Here is a 16,347-nt window from a genome sequence, read left to right as displayed (position 1 = left end):
CCGGGCATGGTAGTGCATGCCTGTAATCCCAGCTACTCAGGAGGCTATGGCAGGAGAATTGCTTGAACCCAGCAGGGGGAGGGTGCAGTGAGCCAAGATCGTGGCACTGCACTCCAGCCTGGACGTCAGAGCGAGACTCTGTCTCAAAATAATAATAAGTATGTGAGATAATTATATGTAAATTAGCTTGACTTAGTCATTTCACAATACATACAGATATCAAAACATCATGCTGTATACCATAAATATATACAACTTTGTCAATCATACCTTAACAAAGCTGAGGGCGAAGAAGCACATGTTAATGTCATAAATTGTATCTTTAATATTTTGATGACTGCATTTGAATGCATTTATGTTTTTTTCAGCCTGTGGTGTAACCATAGCTCATTGCAGCCTCCACCCCCGGGGTTCACGCGATGGCAGGGGAGTACTCAGCCTCCCAAGTAGATGGGACCACAGGTGCACAGCAACACAACCAGCTAATTTTTTTTTTTTTTTTTTTTTGAGACAGAGTCTTGCTCTGTCGCCCAGGCTGGAGTGCAGTGGCCGGATCTCAGCTCACTGCAAGCTCCGCCTCCCGGGTTTATGCCATTCTCCTGCCTCAGCCTCCCAAGTAGCTGGGACTACGGGCGCCCGCCACCTTGCCAGGCTAGTTTTTTGTATTTTTTAGTGGAGACGGGGTTTCACCATGTTAGCCCATGTTGGGATGGTCTCGATCTCCTGACCTCGTGATCCGCCCGTCTCGGCCTCCCAAAGTGCTGGGATTACAGGCTTGAGCCACTGCGTCCGGCCACAACCAGCTAATTTTTAAATGTTTTGTAGAGGCAGTGGGGAGGAGTGGGATGGGATGGTGGGGTGGTCTTCCGGTGTTCCTCACGCTGGTCTCAAACTCCTAGCCTCAAGCAAACCTGCCACCTCAGCCTCCCAAAGTGCTGTAATTACAGGCTTATGCAATTGGTTTTTATTGTAATCCTATGTATTTTATTTTGGGTATTAAAAGCATGACTCTGAAATGGGTTCACCAGTTGGCCAAAGGGGACCATGGCAAAAATAAAGTATAAGAATTTCTGACTTAGCGCAGGTTCAGATAGGAAAAAGTGAACATCCTGGAGTATAATTACCTTTGGGATGTAAACACCTGAGTAGGATCTTTCAAATGCTAACTAATCACTCCTGAGTATGTATTCCTGATTAGGATAATTCGAATGTTAACTAACCACCCCCAGAGTGTGGATTAAAACTAATTAACAATGAATTGTAAAACCTGTTGATCAGTATGAATAAACATTACCAGTTTCTCCTCCACTTCAAAGTATATACTAAATCTACCCCTTCTTCCTACCTCCACTGTCCCCAGCGTAGGCTGGTATTTCAAAAGATCATTTTGTAGACAGACACAATATTTCATTAAATAATTAATTCATGAATCCAAAATGTCATAGGTTGTAAGACTCATCATTCTTTTCTGCACCCAGAAAGAAAATTTGCTGTCAATTAAATTATGACATATTATTAATGGTAAAATTCATCCTAATTTCAGAGGTGATTAAAAGTGAAAAAGATACGCATTTTAGAATAGATGAAATAAGGTATATCACACAGCTGATACTGAAGCATTTTGAAGCAAATTATAAACAGTATACATTGCATACATACAGTATAGCATGGTAAGGAGTTTGGATTTGATTTTCTTCACACTTAGGAAAAGTCGACATTTCCATTGTGAAGCCTGCTGACCTGCCACAAGATGGCGAGAGCTCCAAGGAGTCACAAGGAGAGGCAGCGAATGGAAGGGAAGGCCAGCACCACAGGTGAAAGATCAACAACGAAAACAGTGATGGGTCTGTCTTGTGGGACCTCCACTGGGTCTATTTCAATGTTGGTAATAATGAACAGAAAGCAAGTACTTCAGAGAAGCAGAAAGATGAACATTTGATGTTCCATTCTGCCTTGTGTATACTGGGTTATACCCTCCAGACGCAGGTTCATGGGCAAGATCACTTGGTTAGTGTAGGCAGCTGACAATGTAGACTCATTAGCAGTCAGGCTGTCAGGGCTGTTTAACGTGTTTCAGAACCTTCCTCAGCCACAGGCAGCCAGGCAAACTTGAGAAGTGGCTCATAACAAGACAAGGCTTGCCACGAAGGGTTGCTCATTCCTGCTAGGCAACCCATTTGTTTTAAGCACAGGGTATGTAATAGGGAAAATAATAGGATGTGAGCTGTGGTATATCTCTGTGGGGTGAGTACTGAGGGAGGTGAGGTCTCTCCCAGGTCTCCCAGACCAGAGTTACCAATTTGGTCCACACTAGCTCTGTGGAAAGATGTCAGAAGGCCTGGATTCTCTCACACATTGCTGCTGGGAATGCAAAATGGTATAGCCCATTTGGAGGGGAACTTGTCAATACATAGAACAATCTCACTTCTTGGAATCTAGTCCAAAGACATACTGGAAAAAATGCAGAATGACATATGCCCAGTGCTATTTATTGGCATTATTTACAATGCTAAAAGACTAAAAAACTCAATACAACCACATAATGGAGTAATACACAGTTGTAAAGAGGACTGAAAATAATCCTCATATATTCACATGGAATGATCTCTGGATTTATGAAGTGAAAACAGTCAAGGTAAAGAACAGTTTTTATCATGTATCATCTTTTGTGTACAAGAAGGGAAATAGACACATACATGTATGGCTCTCTATATATTTGCTTATATTTTTAAATAAGAAACATTAAAAGTGTGAACCACAATCTTACAAAACTGGGGGAAGGAGGGAACAGGATGAAGTAATAGGAACAGAAGCTAAATTTCTCTGGATGTATCTTGTTAGCTAGTTTCATCTTTGGAAGCATAATTAAATATAAAATGAAGTGACCAGGCACAGTGGCTCATGCCTGTAATACCAGCATTTTAGGAGGCTGCAGCAGGAGGACTGCTTGAGCCCAGGAGTTTGAGGCTACAGCGAGCCGTGATTGTGCCACTGTACTCCAGCCTGGGAGACAGAGTGACACCCTATGTAAAAAAAATTACTAAAAAAAATTTTTAATAATATTAACTCAAAAGGAAAATAAGAATCAATCCCTAAAAACTGAAAACAAACTGAAACAAATGAACCTCACTATATATCAAGTAGGTGGCATAATCATACAAATAGAATACCTTCAAATTACTTTAAAACAATATTTTGAACATACATCCCTAATGATATATGATCTAAGGACAAAATGAACCACAAAGAAATCTTAAACTGATTTCCATAGTCTTAATGTTAAGAGTAATATTGGTATTGTTATTTTTAAATTATTATTGGTTTGTTTAGAATTAAGCAAATAAGTATGAGGTTAATATACATAGAAACAAAGATTGTCATGGTAAGAGAAAAAAGACACAAGTACGCTGGGTGCGGTGGCTCACGCCTGTAATCCCAGCACTTTGGGAGGCCGAGGCGGGTGGATCATGAGGTCAGGAGTTCGAGACCAGTCTGGCCAACATAGTGAAATCCTGTCTCTACTAAAAATACACAAAAAATTAGCTGGGCGTGGTGGTGTGCGCCTGTAATCCCTGCTACTCGGGAGGCTGAGGCAGGAGAATCGTGTGAACCCAGGAGGCGGAGGTTGCAGTGAGCTGAGATCGTGCCACTGTGATCTGCCTGGGCGACAGAATGAGACTCTGTCTCAAAAAAAAAAAAAAAAAAAAATACACAAGTACAAGATAAAGATATTGGGCAAAACCCTGTACCATTACATTTGAATTGGAAATAGCTTAATAAACTCATTATATTTTTCACGTTTAAAAATATCTTTTTCGGCCAAATGCAGTGGCTCACACCTGTAATCCCAGCACTTTGGGAGGCGGAGGCAGGTGGACCACATGAGGTCAGGAGTTCGAGACTAGCCTGGCCAACATGGTGAAACCTGTCTCTACCAAAAAATACAAAAATTAGCCGGGTATAGTGGCACGTGCCTGTAGTCCTGGCTACTCGGGAGGCTGAGGCAAGAGAATTGCTTGAACCGGGGAGGTGGAGGTTGCAGTGACCTGAAATCACACTACTGCATTCCCGCCTGGGCGACAGCAACAGAGCAAGACTCTGTCTTAAAAAAAAAAAAAATCCCACAAATATATATATATATGGAACATATATATGGAACACACACATATATATATGGAACACATATATGGAACATATATATATATATATATATATATGTTTTTCCTAGTTCTTTCCACTGAAAAGCCTAGAAGCAATGACAACTCAACAGCAAAAAAATACCTTTAGCACCCAGCCTTTGATCTTTCAATACCATTTCCCACTGAAAGGAGTCAGGAGTCAGAGTCCTTTGGAGAAATTGCTATCCAGGTCGGGGTCAGTAAATGTATGAGATGAGCCCAGGACATCTTGCAGCAGAAAGCAAGGAAGCTATCAAGGATTACTGGGATTCTGTCAAAAAAACAAGGAACCACTTTGGAGGGGATACTGGCCAATGATAAGACAATTTGTGCATAAAAATAATGAAGAGACATCTGCTTTTGGCTCAGGCATGTTAAGAGTGACACTGCTGTCCTTACAAAAAATTAAAAGTCGAGGTCACTAAAAATGGTGGAGTAGATAATTCCAGGGTTCTGTCCTCCACACAGGTAACTAATAAGCTGTCAAACTGTCAGAAGCAACTTTAGCAATACTCTGGAATCTAGTTAACACTTTACCACCAACCAAGGGAAAGCTTAATGAAGAAAGAAGCTGCTACATTGTAATAATTGAAGACTTTGGCATTTAAAATTGCCTGTCTGCTGTCCTCACTCACCAGATCAGTGGCACCTATGAAAATAGCAGCCTACATTCTTGGTGCAAGTTGCTTTCGCCAGAGGAAACAACACAGACCTGTTCTCAAAGAATTGTGGATGTGTATTTTGACCTGTCTGGTGACTCCCTGAAGGAAGGGTGCGAGGGCTTGCCTTTTTTTTTTCAACTGACTTGAAATGTTGCAAGGTCTGGGGCAGATCTGCCAAAAGCATTTCAAGGCAAAGGTATTGATCACAGCAGCTTTGGCAAGAGATAGCAGTTAGGACAAGCAATAGACTGAAAAGAATGGGAAGGAGGAGGCTGGGAAAGAAGATAACTCGGGGAATAATGGATTTCAAAAGCTCCCACCTAAACCAAAAAAACGAGAAGGCCATGCACATGCCCAGGGTTGAACACATACTCTGTAAAGGTTTGAGAGAACCTTAAGCTTTCACTGGTGGCTGACCATCATCGGACTCCACACAAGCAGGACATGAAGCCTGAGGCACAGTTGCAAATGCGTTGGCTAAGCATTGAAGGACTACTCCCCAAAAAGAGTCAATCTACAAGGCTTGGAAGAGCATTAGTTTCTTTTTCTCTTTTCTTTCTTTCTTTCTTTCTTTTTTTTTTTTTGACTCCTGGCATTAAGAAGAAAACTTCATCAAAACGCTTGCTGACCACTAAGCTAATGGAACACAGACTTCATGGCCACACGTAGCAAAGAAATCAGACTTTAACAAGTAGTTTAGAAAAGTCACTAAACAAACAACAATCCACAAGCAGAAACAAAAGTCCTGCAATAGAGAAGAATCCGAGTTCCAGAGTTCCAACTTTTAATACTCAAAATATCCAGCTTTCTACAAGAAAATTACAAAAAAAATTATGAAACATGCAAAGAAACAAGAAAGCATGGCTCATACATACACAAGAATAAAGAAATGAATGAAACTGCTCCTGAGGAAGCCCAGGTAGTGGAATTACTAGCGAAAGATTTTAAATAAACTGTCTTAAGAGAATACTAAGAACAGGCTGGGTGTGGTGGCTCATACCTGTAATCCCAGCACTTTGGGAGGCCAAGGCAGGCGGATCGCTTGAGGTCAGGAGTTCCAGACCAGCCTGGCCAACATGGTGAAACTCCATCTCTACTAAAAATACAAAAGCTAGCTGGGTGTCGTGGCATGTGCCTGTAGTCCCAGCCTCTTGAGAGGCTGAGGCGGGAGGATCACTGGAGCCTGAGAGGCAGAGGATACAGTGAGCCGAAATGGTGCCACTGCACTCCAGCCTGGGTGACAGAGTGGGACCCTGTCTCAAAAAAGAGAGAGAGAAATTTAGAAAGCCCGTCCAAACTGAAAAGGAAGAAGTAAAATTATTGACAGATGACTTGATCTTATATAAGGAAACTTCTAAAGAATCCACAAACACAATTCGAACTAATAAACAAACAAAGTTACAGGTTGTAACCTGTTGTGCTGTGTAAGATCAGCACAAAAATTCAGTTGTGTTTCTGTGAACTAGAAGCAATGTAAAAGTGAAATTAAGGAAACAATTTCATTTCCAATAGCATGAAAAATAATAAATACCTAGGAATAAATTAAACCAAGGAAGGGCAAGACTTGTACAATGAAAATTATAAAATGTTGTTGAAAGAAATTAAAGAAGACCTAAATAAATTGAAAAATATCCCATGTTTATGAATTGGAAGATTTAATATTAAGATGACAATACTACTCAAAGTGATCTATAGATTCAGTGCAATCCCTATCAAAATCTCAGCCATCATTTTTGCAGAAATGGAAAACATGATTGTAAATTTTAAATGGAACTGCAAAAGACCCCAAATAGCCAAAATAATCTTGGAAAAGGAAAACAAAACTGAAAGAGTTGGCCGGGTGCAGTGGCTCATGCTTGTTATCCCAGCACTTTGGGAGGAACAATCTCAGCTCACTGCAGTCTCAACCTCCTGTGCTCAAGTGATCCTCCTACCTCAGCCTCCGGAGTAGCTGGGACTACAGGTGGGAACCATTAGTCAGGGATAATTTTTATTTTTTGTAGAGATGGGGTCTCACTATGTTGCCCAGGCTGGTCTCAAACTCCTGGGCTCAAGTGATCCTCCTGTCTTGGCCTCCCAAAGTTCTGGGATTACAGGTGTGAGCCATCACACCCAACCCCAGTCCTTATTTTTTCACTAATATTACCTTTCCTCTCCAAACTACCTGGACTCAAAATCTCAGTTGTCTTTGACAATTACTTTTTCTTGTCCCCAAGTAATAAAGAATGATCATATCCATAATTCAATATTTGATATCATGTTAAGAATGTATGTACTGGTAGGGCACGTGGCTCACACCTAAAATCCCAGCACTTTGCAGGGCCGAGGTGGGAAGCTCGTTTGAGCTAAGGAGTTCGAGACCAGCCTGGGCAACATAGCGAGACCTAGCTTCTATAAAATTTAAAAAGAGAAAAAAAAGAATGTATGTCCTACAGGTTTTCAAAGACTGAATCTATGATATGTATAAAAACAACTTAAGGGGAATGGGGGTTTGAGAATTTAGCTTCACAATCTCCATTGGTTTTTTTTTTTTTTTTTTCTTTTTTTTTTTTTTTTTTTGAGACGGAGTCTCGCTCTGTCACCCAGGCTGGAGTGCAATGGTGCAATCTCAGCTCACTGCAACCTCTGCCTCCCGGGTTCAAGCGATTCTCCTGCCTCAGCCTCCTGAGTAGCTGGGACTACAGGTGCATGCCACCACACTCAGCTAATTTTTTGTATTTTTAGTAGAGACGGGGTTTCACCATGTTAGCCAGGATGGTCTCAATCTCCTGACCTCGTGATCTGCCTGCCTTGGCCTCCCAAAGTGCTGGGATTACAGGCGTGAGCCACCGCACCCGGCCATTTTTAACGAGCTCCTTAAGTAACTCTGATGTACACCAAAGTCGGTGCCATTGGTGTGTGTGTATGTATCTATCTATATACATATGTGTGTATATATCATGTATCATAAGTGTAAATAATAAAGAAAGAATAATGGGAGAAAAAGCCCCAAATGTAAGCAGTCTATAAGAAATTCACTTTATATATAAAGACTTAGGTTAAAAATTAAAGAATGAAGATATACCATGCAAACACTAAGCAAAATAAAACTGTAGTAGCCATGTTAATTTCAGAAAAAAACAGTCTTTGAACCAAAGAGGCATTACATAATAATAAAATGGTCAATTCCGCAGGAAGACATACCATCCTAAACATGCATGCAACATCAGAGCCTAAAAATCCATGAAAGAAAACTAGTAAAACTGATAGGAGAAACAGAAAAATCTACAAGTGAGAGATTTCAATACCCCTCTTTCAGTAATTTAAAGATCAGACAGAACATTAGTAAGGATACAGATGACCTTAACAGTACTATCAACCAACTTGACCTAATACCATTTACAAAACACTTCACCCAACAGCAGCAGAATACATTCTGCTAAGTGCACATGGAACATTCATCAAGATACCACATTTTGAGGCCAGGCATGGTGGCTCACACCTGTAATCCCAACGCTTTAGGAGGCCAAGGTAAGGATCACCTGAGGTCAGGAGTTCAAGACCAGCCTGACCAACATGGTGAAACCTTGTCTCTACTAAAGATACAAAATTAGCTGGGTGTGGTGGCACGTGCCTGTAATCCCAGCTACTTGGGAGGCTGAGGCAGGAGAATTGCTTGAACCCGGGAGGTGGAGGTTGCAGTGAGCTGAGATTGCGCCATTGCACTCCAGCCTGGGCAACAAGAGCGAAAATTCATCTGAGAAAAAAAAAAAAAAAAGATATCACATTTTGGATGATAAAATACACTCAACACATTTAAAAGAATAGAAATCATACAAAATGCATTCTCAGACCAAAAAGAAATTAAGCTAGAAATCAGTAACAGAAAGATAGCTGAAAAGTTCCCAGATATTTGGAAATTCAACAATACAGTTATAAATGACTCACAGGTCAAAGAATAAGTCTAGATTAAGTCTAGAAATTAAAACATATTTTGAACTAAATGAAAATTAAAATACATCTTATCAAAATTTGTGCAATGCAGTAAAAGCAGTGCTGAGGGGAAAAATTATGGCATTATATGCATATATTAGAAATGAAAGATCTAAAATGATACCAACTCCCTATAACCTTTTCCAGAAAGTGGAAAAGAATGAAACAATTCCCAACTTATTTTATGAGGCCAGCATTACCGTAATACCAAGTCCAGATAAAACATTACAAGAAAATGACAGACAAATACCTCTCATGAACATAGATGCAAAAATTCTTAACAAAGTATTAGGAAATTTAATCCAACAACATAAAAAAGGATAATACATCAAGAACAAGTGGGATTCATCCCAAGAATGAAAGTCTGTTCTATCTTTATAAATCAATTAATGTAATTCATCATATGAACGGACTAAATAGAAACCATATGATCCTATTAATAGATATAGAAAAAAGTCGACAAAATCTAACATCCATTCATGATAAAAATGCTTGAAAAACTAGGAATGGAGGGGAATTTCCTCAACTTGATAAAGAAAATGTATTAAACAAAAAAAAACCCCCACAACTAACATCATACTTCATGGTAAGAATCTTGGAGCTTTCTGCCAAGATCAGAAACAAGGCAAAAAACAAAAAAACAAACAACAACAAAAAAAGGCAAGAATGTTTCATCTCAGCACTGCATTCCAACATATTGGAAGTCCTAGCTAATGCAATAAAACAAGAAAGGAAATACACTGGATATGGATTGGGAAGAAAGAAAAGTGTCTTTGTAGTTAACATAATTTTCTATGCAGAAAATCTAAAATAATTGACAAAAAACTGCTGGAACTGGAACTAATAAACAATTATAGCAGGGTTGCAGGATACAAAATTAATATACAAAAATTAATTGCTTTCCTATATACCAGCAATGAACAAGTAGAACTTAAAATTTATAATACATTATCAAGGAGCATGATTGCTGGATTGTATGGTAAGAGTATATTTAGTTTTGTAAGAAACTACCAAACTGTCTTCCAAACTGGCTGTACCATTTTTATTCCCACCTTCAATGAATTGGAGTTCTTGTTGCTCTACATCCTCATCAGCATTTGGTATTAATCAGTGTTTTGGATTTTGGACATTCTAACAGGTGTGTAGTAGTATCCTGTTGTTTTAATTTGCAATTCCTTAATGACATATGATGTCAAATATCTTTTCATATGCACATTTACATTAACACCCCCTAAAATAAAATACTTAAGTATTTAATGAACTATATGTTCATTAAATTATTTTTTAAAAGACACCACTAGTTTGGTTCTTATTGCCCTGTAGAACATTAACCAGCTTTGATTCTAATTTAGCAATCTTATTTTAGCATTCCTTTGGTGTTTTTACTGACTATATGTAAAATACCAGTTTTCGTATCCTCTTTTGAGTTGGCTGCCACCTTACTGGTTTCCTCCTCAGTGAGTTAAATAAATCTTTGATACATACAAATTCTCTATTTGTATGAAACATATTTCTTTGTTTTAGAATTGTTTTGAGAATCATATGTTAACAATGATCCCATTTTTGTAAAATACAAAACCAACAATATGGGGGTGGGGGTAGAAGAAAATGTTTCAAGCTCTTTTTAGCAGTTCTCTGGTTTGGGAAGGTGGGAGAGATTACTATAGATTTCTCTTGTGTTTAGTGTTTTGCAACATTTAGATTTTGTATAAATTTACATGATATTTGTAATCAGAAAAATACATTGCTTTAAAAAGTAAGTATGTATGAAAATGATTCACACACAGTGTGTACTCTCAACAAGTTCAAGATCTGGCTAAAGATATAGACGTGCTTCATTCAACTACATAGAAATACAAGGCCAGTTATGATAGGTGCCTTCAAAGGAAGGGGACTATCATCTGTTGAGTGTTTGTGAGATACCAAGAGCCACCTTGGATCATTAATATAGATTCAAGATATATACAAGTTCTATATAAAGAAGACTACAAAACTTTGATGGAAGATATCAAATAATAACTAAATAAATGAAGAAATAGTCCATGTTCATGGATGAGAAGAATCAATATTGTCAAGCTGTCAGTTCTTCCCAAATTCTTCAATAGCTTGAATACAATCCCAATCAAAATCCGAGCAAATTATTTTGTGGATATCAATAAACTGATTCTAAAGTATTTATGGAGAGGCAAAAGGCCCAGAATAGCCAACTCGATATTGGAAGGGAAGAACAGAGACTGACACTACCAAATTTCAAGACTTACTATAAAGCTACAGTAATCAAGACTGTGTAGTATTGGTGAAAGGGCAGAAAAATAGATCAATTGGACAGTAGAGATGGCACAGAAATAGACTCACATAAGTAGTCAACTGATGTTTGGCAAAGGAGCAAATGCAACACCATGGAGCAAAGATGGTCTTTTCAACAAATAGTACTGGAATAACCAGACATATACATGAAAAAACAAACAAACAAACAAACCAGACCTTACACCCTTCAAAAAATTAACTCGCAATGGATCAGAGACTTAAATGTAAAACACAAAATGGTAAAACTCCTAGAAGATAACAGGAGAAAATCTAGATGACATTGGATATGATGATGACCTTTTAGATACAACACCAAAGGTATGATCCATGAAATAATTGATAAGCTGGACTTCATTAAAATTAAAAACCTTTCAACTTCATTCTTAATTAAATAAGTTCCTGCTTTCCTGTTCTGGTGCTGAATTCCTGGCTTGGCCCCCTAAACACATGATTCTTCCATGCCACTCCCAGGTAAGTTTAAGTTTTCTGACCTGGCTATGCCTGTTTAATCCTACTCTCCTGGCTGGGAGACAGGGAAGCTTGTCCAGCAGGTGTTGATACCTGGGGGTTGAGGCTGGCAGAAGGAATGTCTTATGGGTAAGTGAGCCAATCCAATGGAGAAGAGCAAGTTGGAAAATCAAGTGAGGCAGGTAGAAGCTGGTAAACCAGAGAAGCAGAGCCAAACGGGTCAGGAAAGGAAGAAGGCCTGGAGCCCAAAGTAAAGAATATAAGCACGTGGAGGGCAGGGAACCATATAGAGTAGGCTAAGCCATAAACTGGTTTGGATAGATATTAGAAATAGAGGTCTTTTGCCTGTTTTCTATGTGATGTGTGAATAGATCTGCCCCCATTTAAAGAGCCAACAATGAGTATAAAATGTTCATTGACTTCAGTCCTACCCAGTCCAGACCATGGGTCCCAACATCTATGGGAGGTAGTACAGTAAAATGGAAAGAATATGAGCTTTGGAATAAGACCAGGGCTTAAATTCTGGCTCTTTGTCTTAGTAGTTGTGTGACTGTGGGCAAGTTACTCTCAGCTTCAGCTTTTTTATAGGAAAAAGAGAGATAGAATCTAACTCACAGAGTCATTGTGATGGTAAAATGAATCTATATTAGTGATCCAAGATGGCCCTTGGTATCTCATAAGCACTCAACAGATGATAGTCCCCTTCCTTTGAAGGCACCTATCATAACTGGCCTTGTATTTCTATGTAGTTGAATGAAGCACATCTCTATCTTGTGAATCTTGAACTTGTTGAGGGTTACACACTGTGTGTGAATGAACGCCTTACTTTTAAAGCAATGTATTTTTCTGATTACAAATATCATGTAAATTTATACAAAATCTAAATGTTGCAAAACACTAAGCCTAAGAGAGAAATCTATAGTAATCCTCTCCCACCTTCCCAAAACAGAGAACTGCTGAAGAGAGCTTGAAACATTCCTCTACCCCCACCCCATATTGTTGGTTTTATTATTTCACAAAAATGGGACCATTGTTGGCATGGTTACATAAGAGGCAATTCCTAAAACAAAAGAAATATAAGTTTCATACAAATGAAATTTGTATGCCATCAAAGGAATTTATTTAACTCATTGAGGAGAGGAAACCAGTAAGGTGGCAGCCAACTCAAAAGAGGATATGAAAACTGGTATTTTACATATAGTCAGTAAAAACACCAAAGGAATGCTAAAATAAGATTGCTAAATTAGAATCAAAACTGGTTAATGTTCTACAGGGCAATAAGAACCAAAATAGTGGTGTCTTTTAAAAAATAACTTAATGAACATATAGTTTAATATATAGTTTTATTTCTATAAAGATGCATTTAAAATTACAATTTTAGAGCCAAGACAGTTCTATTAAATCAATTGTCAATATTAACATAATTGATTGTCTGTTCCATCCAATAATGTTATATTCCAGGTTTTTCTTTTAAAAAAGACTATTTTTAAGAGCAGTTTTAGGTTCACAGCAAAACTAAGAGGAAGGTAGGAAGATTTTCCATATATCCCCTCCCCTGCAAGTACATAGCCTCCCTCTTCATCAACATCCCTCATCAGAGTTGTGCATTTGTTACAATTGATGAAGATACATTGACACATCATAATCACCCAAAGTTCATAGTTTACATTAAGGTTCACTCTTGATGTTGTACATTCTATGGGTTTGGACACGTTATATAATGATATGTACCCACCAATGTAGTATCATACAGAGTAATTTCACTGCCCTAAAAATCCTCTATGCTCCACTTATTCATCCCTCCCCTTCTCCCTGTGGTGTCTTCTTTAGGTGGACAGAAAACAAAGTCACTGCATCTTGCCAGTTTTACAGAATTGTAAAATGACTGGACTCTCATCAACTGTGTTAAATTGCAATTATCTAGACCTAGAGAGTCAGATCACACTCAGAGAGGCCTGTTAAAAAAATTATCTTAACATGACGTTAAAGCATCAAGCAGTCATCTTTCCTTTTGTATTAGTTTCCTAGTGCTGCTGTAACAAATTACGAAAAACTAGGTGGCTTAAAACAACACACATTTATTCTCTCAACAGTTCTGGAGATCAGAAGTTAGAAATCTGTTTCACAAGGCTGAAATCAACATGTCAGAAGGGCCATGTTCCTTTTGGAGGTTCTATGAGAGAAAGTTTCCATGCTTTTCCAGCTTCTGAAGCTGCTTTCTCGCATTCCTTGGTTCGTGGCCTCTTCCTCCATCTTTAAAACCAACAGCATAGCATCTTCAAATCTCTCTGCCTCCATCTTCACATCACCTTCTCTCTTATAAGGATCCTTGTGATTACATCAAGCACACCTGGATAATTCAAGGTAACCCCCTATTTCAAGGTAACCCCCCTATTTCAAGGTAAACTGATTTGCAAACTTAATTTCCCCAGCTATGTAACATAACATATTCACAGGTTCTGAGGAGCAGGATATGGAGATCTTAAGCGGGGGTAGTCCTTATTCTTCCTGTCTCACCCTTGCTTCCAAATTTTGAATGATTCTTTATAGCCTCATCTTACATATTTTATTCTTTAACTTGCTTTTGTCACTTAAAAATTTTTTTTTTAATTTTTAAGACAGGGTCTTGCTGTGTCGCCCAGTCTGGGGTGCAGTGGTGCGATCATGGCTCACTGCAGCCTCAATCTCCTGAGCTCAAGTTATCCTCCTACCTCAGCCTCCCAAGTAGCTGGGACTACAGGTACACAACACCATGCCTGACTGATTTTTCTTTTTCTTTTTAGTAGAGTCGCAGTCTTGCTCTGTTGCCAAGGCTGATCTCAGATTCCTAAGTTCAAGCAATCCTCCTGCCTTGGCCTCCCAAAGTGCTGGGATTACAGGCGTGAGCCACCACACCTGACCTGTCCCTTATGTTTTCATTCAGCACATTCTGTATGCAGCTACCACATTCCTCTTAATGGGTAGATAGTATTCCAATTATGGAACTGTTAGAGTTTAGTCATTTCCCCATAGATGAAAATTTAAGTTACCAGTTTTTCACCATTATAAATAAAGGGGCTATGAACACCCCTATGCATAACTCTTTGTGTAATTGTGACTATGTTTCCATAGGAAAATTTTCTGGAGGTTAAAATTCTGAGACACAATGTATGTCAATTTAATTTTCACAAATATTAACAAATCACCTTTCAAAATGTACATCAATATCTTACACTCATACCAATAATGTGTGAGAGTACCTGTTTATCTCCCACATCTCTTACACTACGTATATGGAATTCATTTTCAAGTCTTTCAGGATCTACACAGCATTTTGAGATATCCATATAGATTTTCTTGGCAAAAACTGAAAGCTTAATCCTTGGTGAATTGAATGTTAAAACAATGCAAATCCATGTGTACAACTCAGAGGGCTTATCCTAACAATGATGCATTGGTAACAGATAATGTGGGTAAATGTGCTTTTCATATTATAAAGTGCTATTCAGATATTATTTTCATGCATGGTGTGTGTGTGTGTGTTTGAAATGGAGTCTCACTCTGTAGCCCAAGCTGGAGTACAGTGGCATGGATCTCAGCTCACTGCAACCTCTGCCTCCTGGGCTCAAGCGATTCTCATGCCTCAGCCTCCCAAGTAGCTGTGAGTACAGGCATGTGCCACCATGCCCAGCTAATTTGTTGTATTTTAGTAGAGACAGAGTTTTACCATGTTGCCCAGGATGGTCTCGAACTCCTGAGCTCAGGTGATCTGCCTACATCGGCCTCCCAAAGTGCTGAGATTGAGGTGTGAGCCACCGCGCCCGGCCGGAATGTGTGTTCTTTTCATACTTAGTTCACATATCCCACATAGGCTGGCCTCACTGCTTGCTAGTTTCACACAGTGTACTTTCTTTTGCCAAGACTCAACATATTTCTGCTATGTACCCCAGGGCCTCTATAGTCTAAAGTGTGTGACTGATTGTGCCAATCCTTCAGGAGGAAAGACAAAGTAAGATTATGGACATGTGTGTCCTCTGAAGATAGTAAGACAGCCCAATAGCAAAGGCTTCAGAGAACAAGGGTTCCCACTCTTAAGTAGGTAAGTATTTTGCAGGATAGAGTCAGCTGATTATGTACTAAAGAATTTCCTAGATATAAAGCCCCATGGGCTTAGATGGAAAGTCCTGATGAGTACCCTACCCCACAGATGCCTGCCCCACCCTCAACCTGGAACATGACAATAAACTCTGTAATGTTAAGGACCATGACCATATGAGGTGCAGGCATGAAGGGGCTAGCTGAAAGGGCACTGAAGGTTGACCTAGGCTCTAGGGAGGGGCATTATTCTCTACTGTCCACTTCCCTTGGCCTGCTCTAGAACTAGAAGTCAGCTTCTTAGCAGGATTAAGAGCAGTGCTGGCAAGATGAAGTGGAAGGGAATAGGCTTCAGCACTGGCCTGACTGGTTGTTCCTGGAGTCAGAATTCATACAACCCTTAGCAGGAACTGCTCTCTCCGGTTTTCTTCCCACAACCACGGTTTGAAAGGTGTGTAAGGAAGAGCATACAGGAGTTAATGTCCTGAAACTAGAAAGAAAATGGGGCCCCTCTACCATCCTTCTCCTCACTATCCCAGTACGAATCTACAAATACATGTGAGCATATGCTCAGCTTTCATCCCAGGCTTTTTAGGACTTCTCTCTCTAGAGAGAATTCAGTAGTGCCTCCTGATAAGGAGTGTTTAGGGGGAAAAAATGTTTGGGATGAACCAACCATAGCTCAG

This window comes from Papio anubis, chromosome X, assembly GCF_008728515.1.
Source record: "Papio anubis isolate 15944 chromosome X, Panubis1.0, whole genome shotgun sequence".
Classification (NCBI taxonomy): Eukaryota; Metazoa; Chordata; class Mammalia; order Primates; family Cercopithecidae; genus Papio; species Papio anubis.
The sequence above is the reverse complement of the archived record's forward strand: the minus strand, read 5'-3'. Positions refer to the sequence as shown.